The sequence below is a fragment of the Rhinolophus ferrumequinum genome, chromosome 22, assembly GCF_004115265.2.
Source record: "Rhinolophus ferrumequinum isolate MPI-CBG mRhiFer1 chromosome 22, mRhiFer1_v1.p, whole genome shotgun sequence".
In the NCBI taxonomy this organism is placed as follows: domain Eukaryota; kingdom Metazoa; phylum Chordata; class Mammalia; order Chiroptera; family Rhinolophidae; genus Rhinolophus; species Rhinolophus ferrumequinum.
Genome location: NC_046305.1, coordinates 11,418,556 through 11,432,601, shown reverse-complemented (window position 1 = coordinate 11,432,601; position 14,046 = coordinate 11,418,556). Strand labels below are relative to the sequence as shown.

At 43.6% G+C, this 14,046-nt stretch overlaps 1 protein-coding gene across 1 annotated transcript in view; it reads left to right on the top strand.

Moving 5' to 3' along the window:
- The window catches only part of LOC117014365 (quinone oxidoreductase-like protein 2), a 44,840-nt gene that overhangs the window by 26,930 nt on the left and 3,864 nt on the right, over positions 1-14,046 (top strand). The window contains exon 10 of the transcript XR_004421501.1: positions 13,385-13,534. The gene's annotated coding sequence lies outside the window, so the exon portion shown is untranslated. The remainder of the gene's footprint in view (positions 1-13,384; positions 13,535-14,046) is intronic.

The window sequence follows — 14,046 nt, the reverse complement described above, 5'->3', positions numbered from 1 at the left end:
TCCCACCAACAGTGTATGAGGGTTCCTCTTTCTCCACAGCCTCTCCAGCAGTTGTTATTATTTGTCTTGTTGATGATAGCCATTCTAACAGGTGTGAGGTGATATCTCATTGTGGTTTTGGTTTGCATTTCCCTAATAGTTAGTGAAGTTGAGCATTTTTTTCATGTATCTGTTGGCCGTTTGTATGTCTTGTTGGGAAAAGTTTCTGTTCGTGTCCTTTGCCCATTTTTTAATTGGATTGTTTGTCTTTTTGTTGTTGAGTTGTATGAGTTCCCTATATATTTTGGATGTTAGATTTTTATGTATCTCAGTTTCTTCATTTGTTAAAAAAACACAGGAAAAAAAAGTCATATCAACATTAATACCTGCCTAGCTATTGTGAGAGATTCTAATGAAGGGATGTTTCTGGAAGTGCTTTGTAGTTGATGAACAGGTATTAACTTTATGAGCATGAGGATTTCCACTTTCATTGTAGCATTTCCAGTTCTATGCCTGCCGGGTGGGTTGACCTTCACTTTGCCTTTCCTGCTCCTGGCTTTGTTTGGGAGCAGTATTTGTCAACTCAGAAATGAAGAAGAAGATGGAGGTCAAGGTATAATCTCTTGTTCTCTTGGGAGGTGGAGAAAGGACACACCCCTCTTCTCTCGGCCCCTTTTTCCTGCCTGTGAAGATCTGAAGGTAAGGAGAACCGAAGATAAAGACAACTTTGCGAGCATGTCTTCTCCTTTGGATATTTTGGAGGTAAGATGCCACCTAAAAAACTGGGGTGTTCTGTTCTCTAGGCAGCTTCGAGGGTTCTTGTGGATCTTTGGAAAACTAAAGAAGGTCCGTGCAGCGGCTGGATGAGAAAAAAATTGGGGACTGGTTTATTATGGCTTCTCATAGCTTTAGGATTTGTGGGAGAGAGAAAAATATAACTGACATTTCCTGTCAAGATGGCCATTACAGTTCTCCATGTCAGGAGAGCTGATGGAGATTTGGAGAGAGTTTGTTTTGCCTGGAAGGTCCTCTGAATTTCATGTGTATCCCTTGGGAATCTAACTTTGGCAACAGCAGGAAGAGAGAACTAATAACAAAATGACTATATGAACCGCTTCACCTGACCTCTAAGCGCTCCCCCAGACAAGCTCACCTGACCTCATTTCCCCTGGGGAACAGAGCATGGCCCCTAAGCCAGGCTGCCCTGGATTTGAATTTTGGCTTCACCACTAGTTAGCTGTGTGGGCTCAGTTTCCAATCCAGAAAATGGTACCGCCTTCCCCATCCTTGAGTTGCAGTGAGGATCAAATGCGATTATATTTGTGAAACACTTAGCATAGTGCCTGGTATACCTAGGCCCTCAATAAATGTCCGCGTTTGTCATGACCACCGATGCATTCTGCTTTAAGGGCACTGACTGCTAGATGACAAGCTCTGTGAAAGCAGGGACTAGGATATGCTTTGCTCACTGTTGCGTCTGCGGTGCACACACGACACCTGAAGAAACAAATCTCTGCACCAAGAACCTGTCATCCCCTTTTGGTGCAAGTTGTATCCATTCAGGGCCCAGCCGAAGGCTCGTTTCCTTGGTGAAAGCAGCTTGTATCGATCTTGCTCTCCCAGAAACTCCTGGAGCACTCACTGCTGCCCTGTGGTAGCCATGGATTTGCATCGTTGCCTTGGTGCTGTAAGTTAACCTTGCCCTTCAGGGGTGGTCAGCATTTAGGGAACATTGGCTGTGACCAGGGCCCTTAGTTAGAGACAACCAGGAAGCGAATTTCTTAGACTCAAGACCTGTATCTGACATTTTCTCCCCTGCAGGGGACCCCGTGTTATCTCAGACCTGAGGGAAGCCTGTTCTGCACTGCCTTTCACACATGACAGTGGGGTGTTTTGCCAGAACCTCTCAGTCTGAGGTCCCAGGAGACATTTTCTGGCACTTAGAGCTTCCTCATTCCTGGTATCTTTGAGTTGATGGGAAAGCTATATGAGTACAGGGGGTTTGTATTATTGCTGATTTGTCCCAAAAAAACATAAAGCAACGCTCAGAATATCTTATAAGAATACCATTCACAACAGCCAGTGGGTGCCACTTTCATGTAACCCAGAGTGATTGCTTAAAAGATTCTCCTGCCTTTCCTTTTGTTCTGAAATCACAAAAGCCAGTGGTAGAAGCTGGAATGGATCCCCTGAATTTCTTTCTTCCTTTCTTCTCTGAAGAAAGGATCAAGGGCAATGTCATTTTACAGGCAGGTATGGGGTAGTGGCACCAACCAACACCTTTATGCCTCCTGCCTTCAGTTCGCTGTGTCTCAGGTCCATTTTCTGATGTAGATTCCAGGCTACCCTTCTCAGTTCTAATGGAGCCAGGAACCACGGTGACCTCTCCCTGCAGATTCTAAGGCAGGGTCAGTAACCCAGCTATTCCTTCCTTTTCACTTCAGCTTGTCAAATTTCTGATCGTTTTTCCATTTTTGTCCTCTCCTTTTCTTTCAAGTTTTTTGTTAAGTTAAAAATAACCACAAGGAGACCTTGTGATCCTCTTCTCACTGACCCAGATATTTTAAGAGCTGGAGGATTGACAGCAACTTCTCATCGGGGGATACAGGCTAGCTCTCAGAAGCTGATTAGCTAAATGTAATAATAAAATATTAATCCTATTTCCCACACATAAAACACTCTCCTTATTTTGCATTACCTGTCCAAACCTGACTCACCCTTCAATGTGTTGTAGGAAAAGGCATGGGCTTGAGGATAGAAGACTTGAAAATATAGCAGCTCTCTGACCTTGGGCAAGTCACTTCAGGGTGTGAATCTTGATTTCTTCATCTGTAGAACAGAGATGCTGATAATCCCCTGGAGTGAGGGTTGAGGGTTTAGGGTCCAACCCATATGCACTCCGAAGAAATGCTTGTTAAACTCCAGGAAGCTTTGGAGTAATCCTAGAATCATGAATCTCTCCTCTTTTTGGATTTTTGTATTAGTGTCTATCTACATCGTACAATTGAACAATTCGCTATACCTCCTCTTTTATACGAGGCTCTACTTTCTTCACATCCCTGGCCGGTGGATCGGTTCTTTGCAGGACAGCCCACCGAGCTGTGGTGTGCCAGGTGAGCCTGCCCTTCCCCTGCCCAGGCACTGCCGTCTATAGAGAAGACCTACAGTGGATCCTCTTCTATGTAACCAACTTTCGGAGGGTTTAATAGGGGCCCAAAGAGGTTGTGTTCTTTGGGTAAGAACACTATTCCTGGTTGGCGCATCACTTCCATGGATTGCCTGTTGTGGGTTGAATCGTGTCCCCCGCAAAAAATATGTTGAAACCCTAGCCCTTGGTAGCTGTGAAGGTGACCTTATTTGGAAATAAGGTCTTTGTAGATGTAATCAAGTTAAGATGAGGTCACGCTGGATTAGGGTGGGCCCCAATCTAACGACTGATATCCTTATAAGAGAGAAATCTGGACACATATGGAAGATCAGGCCATGGGAAGATGGAGGCAGAGATTGGGGTGACGCAGCCCAAGCCAAGGCGTGCCAAGGACTGCCGGGAGCCACCAGAAGGTAGGAAGAGGCTGGGTAGGATTCTCCCCAGAGCCTTCAAAGGGAGCACGGCCCTGCCAGCACCTTGATCTCAGACGTCCAGCTTCCAGAACTGTGAGAGAATACATTTCTGTTGTTTGAAGCCATCCAATTTGCGGTAATTTGTTAGAGCAGCTGTAGGGAATGGCACGCTGACCACCATCTCCTCACTTCAGCTGACCCCCTCGGTACCCCAGCTCCAACCACTGTTTGACATCACCAGGTCCAGCAGTCCATCGTCCCTACACCTCCTCACTGTCCATTGAGGCCCTCAGGCCTTACCTTCCACCCCACCTGACCTGCGTCCGTGGCCCAGGCTGAACCTCCTTGCCTCTCTCCTCCTCTGCTGCCTTCACCTGGCAAACCCCCGAACCTGATACCACTCTACTCACCCATTCACATCTGCACCCAGGCTCCACATCTCAGAATGTGGCTGAATAAAAATACAAAGCTGCTTACTGGGCTTAATTTGATGAACACAGAGCTCAAGTGGGTTCTCAGTGCTGCCTCATTTCCCTAGGAGATCACTTTGCTGTTCTTTGAGACGCTCTTTCATACCTTCTCTCTCCAGACCAGCTCCCTCCAGCACCTCTGGCTTCTCATTCCTCCAATGTGCCAAGCTTCTTGCTGCTTCAAGCCATCTGTGCTTACTCTGCCTTCCCCACTTTCTCCCAGATCTTGCCATGGAACACCCCTCCCTGGATTCATCTCACCTTCTCAGGAAAATATTCCCAGACTCCTCTACCTGAAATCGCCTCCCACCCCAATGCTGACTCTCTATCTTCTGCCTCTGCCTCTTGCTTATTTTCTTAATAGCACTCAGCACTGTCTGCTGTTACAGGACAGATTTATTTTAGTTTGCTCATCTGTCTGCCTCACCAGCATATAGCCTTCCTCAAAGGCCACTCCTTCTGGTCTGCCTACTTCATGGTTAGATCTGCAGCACCAGACACGGTGGCTGGCACACTGTGAGCTCATCGAGTGAGTGAGTGAGGGAGTGAATGAATGAACAAAGAAAAGGATCTATGTTGTGTATTTTTGAACTGCTGATTTGGGAGGTAGTGGAAACAGTGAAAGTTTGAGCTTTTGATTGCTACTAGCCCTGGATTCGAAGTATGGTTCTATCTTTGCTAGCTGTGGGACTTTGAGCAACTTGCTCACCCTCTCTGAGCTTCAGTTTTCTCATTTGAAAGAAAAAGGATAACAGAGGAGCTACTCCATAGGGCTGCTGTGTGGATTACATAAAATGATGTATAAAACATACTTAGCCCAAAGCCTGGCATGTTGTAAGCAATCAACGAATATTTAACAATAGTAATAATAATGTTACCCCCAATATATTTAATAATAAATTAGTTAACCATTACCAAAGCACTTTTCTAAAGCTTTACCTGTAATGATTCAGTTATTCTTTGCAACCCCTGAGATAGTTACTATTAGGCCCACTTTAGAGATAAGGAAACTGAGAAGAGATTTAGGGATTTACCCGACATCAATGGAGCTAGAGAGGGGTAGAGCCAGGACCCCAGTCTGGCAGTGTGGCTTCAGCGCGCATGCACATAAGTGTTGTGATGTTTTGCCTCTGCTCAAAAATGGGCTTTACACCTTTTGCATAATCTTTCCTGGGGAGTTCAAGATGCTTTCCCGTCACTGATTCTGTCTTGTGGGTAATTGTGAGACTTTTGGTCTGTTGTATAGAAATAATTTAGTTTAAGAGATGGAACTTAAAATTCTTTCAGGAAGAAGCATTTGTACTTGTTTTCTGCCATGGGTTTTGGTTAGCGAAACCTGACCTAATATCTTCAGTCTGATGATGATATTGGAAAGTGCGTGTCTATGAGATCCAAAAAGTATGTATTTGGGAACCTATAGCAGTTACTGTGTTTTCCACTTTTTATTCAGTTGTTTAGTTTCATACAGATGAGTTTAGTAACTTCTTCAATTTACCCAAGATGTCTGAGTCAAGGAAAATGCAGGCTTATGAATAGATGGATGTATGCTTTTGGCACATTTTCCAAATCTGTCTCTCTTTAAGTAAGAGGAACGTGTGGAAAATGAGACTGTTAAATTATCTTTGGATCGAGGTCATGCTTCCCATGGAAACTAAGGCCCAATATTGTCAATAATGGCCTTAATAGTAGAAGTGTTCTTGGATAGGAAACCTCATCTTTTGAATATTTTTTCCTACTCCTTTTTGCACTGATTTATTTTCTCACCCCTCTCAAAATTACCTTCAGTTTACCTACCTCTCTTGATCTGTCATAACATTTGCTACTGACAGCACACATTTGCCGTTTATTTACATCTGCTCTTTATGGATATGTTCACTTCATGTAGTTGAGTGATTATTAATGAGATAAAGGAGAGTAAACTAATCATAAGACAAGATGACAAATTCAGGTCATATTTAGCTATTCCTTGCATAAATCGAAGGATGTGCTTTTTGCATACAAAGCAAGAATATGGTAATTATGAGTGTCTTCTTCAGTTATGACAAGTAAGGTCAGGCAGGATCTAGTCTTAATATTTATAGCACGATGTTGTGAGGTGATCTCTGAGAGCTAGAGCCCTAAGTTCTGCGGTGTGACCTTGGGCAAGTTTCTTAACCTCTCTGAATCTCTAATTATAACTACCTAAAATGATGGGTTGAATTAAAGATTCTTTTAGGATAAAAAATCTTGGAACTCTACTTTGGATTATTTTTGTAGTTGAAAGTAAAAGAACAACATTTCTTTTTAAAAAATTATTTTTAAAACAGTTCTACAATTCAGAAATTTTACCCAAATCAGGTCTTTTCCCCATTTAACATTTAAAATTGAGAGCGTGTCCCAATCCAGGGTAGTGAATACACATAAAACCTATGCCCTGTGATTCATACATGGTACATATCTACTTGGTACATAGCCCTTATGGTGACAGGCTATCTTGAATTTTCTATGATTGCCCCAATTTAAAAAAATCAACTTGTGTTGTTGTCAGTAGGAGTAAGAGAATTTCACGTCCAAGTCCATTCATACATCTCACTTCATTTTCATTCAGAAAATGTGGCCAGTGACAGCATAGTGATCATTCCCATGTTCTAATTATGTAAAAAACGTTTCTCTTTCTGTTGGTTCTTTGGTCATTGATCAGTAAATGCTATTTCTCAATTTCTGTCGCTGAAATAACTGGGATGGGTCGGTCCATTCCGACTCCCTTCTTCTTTTCCTCCATCGGCGCTTTCCCAGATGATTTCTGAGGCACCTCTAGAGGATTACCTGAGACAGTCTGGGTTGAACGGCACTGTCAGCACCATCTCTGTGCCGCCAAGAGCTGGGGGCCCTCCCTTCTGCACCACACATCACAGAAACGCGTGGAGATGTGACCTGCCTCTGACATCAATCTCAGAGGAGAGGAGAGCTGTGTGAAGTCTGGGCTGGAAGAGTGTTTTATATTTCTCTTTGGCATGGCTTGTCCATTCTTGATAAGCACGAGAACATCTTTAGAATTCTTGAGTGTATTTGGATCACACAGGAGAAACCCAAATCTATTTAGGATTCAGGAGACAGACTCAGAAGCATACAAATTCAGGCAAGTTTTCACTTGTCAACAATTTGTACAAACAGGTTTATTGTTTCTACTGATTACATAAGTACATTTTTTTCCTTGCAAAAAATTGAAATATACATAAAATTATAGAGAATAAAATAGAATTTATCTGGAATCCCACCACCTTCAGCTATCTAATGAACACTTTTATAAACTTACACTTCTTTTTAAGCACGGACACCATTCACATACAGATAATTTTATCTGGGATAGAATGTAATAAATGCTGTTTTATTGTGTACCTTTAAAAAATTTACTTTTACCCCCACCCATTGCTCTTGCACATTCTCTCCCTTAGATAAAGGAAGTATTATTGATTGCTAGGTATGTATTTTTTACATACTTTTTCTATACAGATACATAAACACTTGTGTATAACCATGTTATTATATACATATATAATAGCATATGGGATAATATACTTTTTCTCTTGATAATATGTCATAGCAACCCCAAATGGGATAATATACTTTTTCTCTCTCAATAATAAGCTATAGAAACCCCTCCAAGTCAACTGATGTAGCTGTAATTTATTAAATTTATCATTTATTAGATATCCTGATAGTCCATGACATAAATATCTCAATCTATTCAACCATTTCCCTATTGATGAGCATTCCCTTTTTCAGTTTTTTGCCGCTTCAAGCTCATCATTTTTTAATGAACTAATATGTATAATGCTGATTAAAGTCTCTAAATTTTACTTTTTTGACTTCTAATCCCAATTTCCTTGGTCAGTTATTAATTTACTGTCATGATTATTTAGAACATAAATATACTACTTGGAAGTCCTTGGAATTCTTACTTAGTCACACAAAGTGTTCTGTGTGGTTTCTTTCTGTGACCTCAGGTAGTGGCCTTTTTACCTCAGACCTTCTTAGTATGGTGGTCGGATCATGTTTCCAGCCTCAGGACCTACACACAAAACCACTCCGTTGGGAAACTATTACTGAAGCAGGAAGGTTCTGGGGAGCTGACGTGGCATGACAGTTTACGGTGTCTGCCAGCTGTGAGTAACAGCAGGCAGTCATGACGGGATTGAACAGAAGCAGCAGCAGCCACTCCTGCTTTAGGGGCAAAAGATGTAAGTACTTATTTTCACCCTTAACCAATTAACCCAAATCGAGCCCAAACTGAAGAACCCTAAGAGGGAATACAATTCCCATTAGAAACCCTTCTAGCTGATTTATTTGAGAAGCATTTGGTCTCAACCAGAGTAGAAAGGATCGAGCTGGCACATGGTTTCCAGCAAAACGAAGAACCTCACAGGGTCTTGTTTGAAAAAACAAACTTCAACTGTGGCTAATGCCACTTTCAAACCCTAACTCCTTGAAGTCCCTGCATCCTCTGGCAGGGGCTGTCCCCTGTAGGATGGAATGCATGGCGAATGTGCAAAAGGACATGCGACTTCAATTTTCATGAAAATTTTAGGCAGGTTCGATTATGGGTAGATGAAAGGAGGCTTAGCAGTTATAGTGTTTGGGGGAGAGGAGAGAGCCTGTTAAATATTTTAAGGGAGGATTCAAGTTGGTTAAAGCTGCCTTAGAGGCAATGTGGAAACTTCTGTTCCCTAGATGACTAGGGGTGTGATTCCTGCCAACCCAAGGAGCAATGAAATCCTGGCACAGGTCCCTGTAGCAAGAGGTGGCCCTACAGCTGCTGTTCCAAAGGCTTCCACCCTGGAAGTCACATCGGGAGTTCTGGGGTTGTCAGAGTTCATAAACCATGAGTTTATGGGCTGGTGATTTTTTTTCTTTCTGTTGAACCTTTTGCTCTGATGTTCAGCTCTGTAAGAAACCTCATAAATGACTAACAGGGATCCACCTCGAGTGCGGTTAACCTACTAACATACTTTTGATTGTCACCTCTATGCGGGGGATACCTAAGTCAACAAGATGGAAGAGGTCCCCGGCCCTGCAGCGTTTGCTGCACAGCAGGAAAAACAGCTGTGATGAGAGGAGGAATGAATAGTGGGTGGTGGGTCAGGAGACGTGGATTTGGGTCCTGGCCTTGATCCCAGTTAAACACATGGCCTTCTGGGCTTCAGTTTATGTGCTATACAATGAAAGGGTTGGAAAAGATAACCCCTTCAGTAATTGATCTCTCACCTAGAGTGAGTTTTTCCCTTGCTGAACAGCTTTCCACACAGCACTGAATTTGGAAATGGGTACTTTATGTATGAAATGGTCCTCACATGTCACCAACCAGGCTTTATCAAATTGCGCTTTTCTGTAACAGAAACTTGAAATATCCTCCTGGATGGGCCCACTTACAATATGATATCGGTAGGAGGAAAGGTTGCTTCCGAGAAAGATGTCTTAAAGGTAGCAATTCCACACAGACTCATCTTACCATATCTGAGTTTCTATTTTCAAATGGTTATTGATTGGCATAAGTACCTTTCCAACAGCTGCTGATTTTGGAGGGGCAAAGACACAAAAGCCTGACAAGAAGGAAAATGAAAATTGCTTGAAATAAGTAGGACCCACCGGCTACAGCTTGAAAGACATTAAACTGAGTCAAAAATAAACCAGGCTGTGGTTTCAAATAGAATAGAAAATACAAACAAACAAACAAAAAAACCCAGAAAATACCCACCATGGGTGACTGTGTAGTACTTTCTCAGCTTCCTAACATTCATTACCATCAGCTCGTCATCTTTGGCTTTGGAAGCGGTGAGAGTCTCATTGACATGTTTGAATGCGTGATGGATAAAATCAGTTTCTTCAATATAATTGGTATGCATACTTTTTCCCCAGCAGTTTGGCCTTGGCAGATCCCAAACTTATCCGCGTACATCCCTCGCTGCCTCCCTCCCTTCTCGTGGCAGAAGTGCTTTTCCTAACCTCCAAGTAATCCCTTCTCTTGAGCTGTGAACTCCATTCCCCCACTGGCCTCCTGAGGGACCACATCCATCACTCACTTCATTTATTTCTCATCTCTTCAGTCTCTCCTCTAACTGGCTTTCCACCATAGGTCGATGTGTTTGAGTGTCTCCCATTTTATACCAGCCAACCAACCAACCAACCAACGAACCAATGAACCAGCCAATGAGCAGTAACGACTCTCGGTCACTCCTTACTGTCCTGTCCCTTCTCTGGCCATTCCACCAACCCCGTGGAATCCGGTGGACTCTTTCAAGTTCTTATATAACTTGATCTCTTGCTGTATCTCTCCTCTTTACCTCTTCCTCTGTCTTGACACTCCTTCCTTGGCTTTCTTGATGCGGTTCCAACTGCCTTCTCAGTCTTCATGAACTTCTTTGTCTCTGCCTTTTACTGGGAGCTATTATTTTCTTATTTTGAAGTCTGTGTTCCTCCTTGAATCTCATCCACACCCATGAGTTGAATGACGACGTGTGTGCTGATAATACCTAAATCAAAGCACATACAAATCTTCAGGAAAGAAGCAATGTTTGAATAGGGGGACGCCACCCATCACAAATGTAAGTCCCGGCAGACTTTTCTGAGGAGCTCCTATTCACTGCTGGAGACATCTCCAGTACCTTGTCCTGCAGGCAACTCAACTTACCGTGGCCCAACCTGCATTTACCTTCCTTCACAAAACGTACTTCTTCCGGTAGAATGCGTTTCAGTTTTTTTTTTTTTTTGTGTTTCAGTTTTGATCGGGGACATCACCGTCCACCATCACCAGGCCAGAGGTGCGTAAATCCAATTAACCTCGGCACCCCACTTATTCTGCTTCCGTGTTCTCTCTTGACTCTGACACCCAGCCCCTGCTCACCTTTCCCCCTCCACCAGTGCTCTAGATTGGCCTGTATTAAAAAAGGCGAATGGTGGCAAATGCCTCTTAAGGCTCACCCTGCCTGTAGTCTGGCATTCCCCAAGCCATTCTCCACATTGTGACTTGTGTGCTTTTCTAAAATGCCAACGCGATGGTTTCACTTATTTGCTTTGAATCTTTTAGAAGCCTCTCATAGTCTTCAGCAAAACTACCCCCAAAATGGCCATGTGCCTTCCTTTCTCTCACTCCCCCGCATGGGAGTTACCCTCCAGTCTGACTGGATGCGGTGGGTCCCTTGGAACCTGCCCAGCTGACCCTCTGTGCGTGTGCACTCACTGATTCCTTTTCTGGAACCACCCCAATGCCCCAGTTCACGCGCGTAAGTCCTAATTATCCAACAAGGTTCAACGAGTGTTTTCTCCCCCAGAAAGCCTTCCTGAGTTGGCTGCCCTTCCCTGATCATAAAATAATCTATGTAACATTTATCATATTTTATTTCAGCGATTTGTTTATTTTATTTACCTTTCAAGTTGATGTTGAAAACCTAAGAAATAGAATTATGTCTTTTTTTTTTTCTGTATGTCTAATGCCTACAACAGCGTGAGCACATAACCGTTATTCAGAAAACTATTATTGAGCGGCCGAATGGTGGACAGATAGCTGCCTGCAGCTCCAGGTTGCTATTCTGTGTCAGTCAGCCCAGTGGGAAGCACGCTTCTTTCCCAGTAGTTCAAGCATAAGCTCTGGAAGCATGCCTCTTGGACACGTCCCTAAACATATGCCAACTGCCGAATTAATCACTGTGGTCAGGGAGCTGCAAGACTCTTCCTGTCCAAGTATGAATTTTGAGTCCATTATGAGAACGAGCGATGGGATCAGTCCCAGGCATGCTGTACAAACTGAGAGGGGACAGGGAAATGGATGATTTATTAGCAGAAGTCAGAGGATCGGATGCGGGGCAGGCAAAAATAGCACGTGTTTGCCATATTGTGTGCAAACGATCTAGGTAGTGAGGAGCTCTGGGGCTACGCTCTGCTCTACGGGGCTGGCTGAGGCGGCTGGGACAGTCTCTTCAGTGTCAGTTCTCAGCATCTCTGTCTTAGACCATTTGCGCTGTTTTGACATAACACCACAGACTGGATGGCTGATAAACAACAGACATTTATGTCTCACAGTTCTGGAGACTGGAAGTCCACGATCAAGTTGCTGGCAGATTGTGTGTCTGGTGAGGGCTTGCTTCTGGGTTTATGGACAGCCGTCTCCTCGCATAGCAGGAGGGGTGAGGGAGCTCTCGGGGGCCTCTTGTATAAGGGCACTAATCCCACTCAGGAGGGCTCTGCCCTCAGGACCCAGTCACCTCCCAAAGGCCCTACCTCCTAATACTGTCACATTAGGGATTAGGTTTCAATGTATGAATTTGAGGGGGACAGAGACATTCAGTCTGTAGCAACTTCTGTTTGCATTCTAGGCTCTGAACATAAAACCCCCTGATGATGTGCTCACGGCACAGGCCTCCTACACCTCTGAGCCTCTGGGGTATCCGTCCTTTCCCTGGAAACACATTCTCTCTTGCTCTCCTCTCCTCCTTCTAAGCAAATGCACTCATATCCTTCGGGTCTCAGTGGAGACATCTTTCTGCTGGGCTTCCTTCTCTCACGAATTTGGCACCTTTTTTTTTGTGTGTGTTATCTGTTTCTTACTGCCTCCTCTGCCATCACTGAGCATTGGAATCTCCTGTTAGCGTGTCTGCGTCTCCATTAGGCACATTAGGCAGTAAACTCCAAGAGGATAAGGAACAACCTCACCTTGGTCACTTACAGTAGCCTGTAGTCAACACCCCAAAGGAGCTTGGCACCTAGTGCGCCCTCAGTATGTGTGAATTACTCAGTTTCTCACCATTTCTTGGTTATTAAATAAGAAAGGGGACTGTTTTGTATCCCTCTGCATAACCCTGGGGCTTAGTAGCGTTATTTGAGAAACTACGGAGAATCAGCTCATACAGGAGAAAATATTTGTATTACAATGAATAAAAGATTAATGTTTGTCTAAAACATTATTTGTTAAATAAAATAATTTTTTGTTTTGTTTTGTTTTTTTACTCCAGGGGTAAGGCTATATATTCCCCAGTCAGATTCATGTAGTGACATCATTCATTCAATGAATGACATTTGGACCAGCAGTAGGACATAGTATGTTAGTGTCATAATGTCACGAAGCATAGAAAGTATTGCATCCTTAGTGAAAAAGGAAATCTTCTTAGGAAGCTTGCATGGAAATCACATCACAGAAGCAATGTCGGGACAGGCAGTAAGTGTTTACTCAGCAGAGTCTCTAATGTTCATTTATGGAATGCTCCCCCAAAATAATGAACTTTGGCCATCTCGTGATGGCTGCAGACATTTATGCTTAGAAGAGAAACTACATCATCATCTTGTTGTGCCCTTCAGTGTCCTCCAGGAACTGACCTTTGAACTTTGTTTTCTGGCACCCTAAGTGGCTCCTATGGAAATGACCTTCACGTGCTAACTTCAGCGTTAGAACAGCACTCCTGGAGATGTCACCTATCTGCAGTCACGTGTTCCAGACCAAGAGAGCAGGGATGCCAGTGCCACTAAAATCCGTGTGTGCTTTCACACTGTGCCAGGTAAGCCAAGGGAGTCCCTGGACTCCTGTGTACCCAACAGAGCCTTCCACAATAGAGGATTTGTATCCATCCGTAGAGAGCTTGGGGTTCTGTTGGGTCTGTCAATGAAAGAGCGGGGTGCGAGCGAGTCTCCCGGGCTTAGCCACTGTCACCTCCAGGGATGGATTCTTTCCAGCTCGTCAGTTATGTGTCTGAATATCTGCTCTTGTTCAGAAAGTGTCTGTCAAACATTTCCACCACGTGGCAGGGAGAGACTTTGGGGTGCAGGTATGTGTAGGTATGTGTGTGCATCTGCCCCACCACAGGTATGACATTTCTTGGACGCCTCATGCTTCATTGTAAAAATTAACACACATTTGAATTTGATTCCATACTATTCAATAACATAATGTTTGTGTTTGTTTAAAATTAAAAATGTACTTTACGAATGCGTGTACGATAAAATTAGTGCTTGTCCTATGGCATCCTGCATTGTCCCTGGGGTTGCAAGTACTCCAGGGTGAGAAGCATTG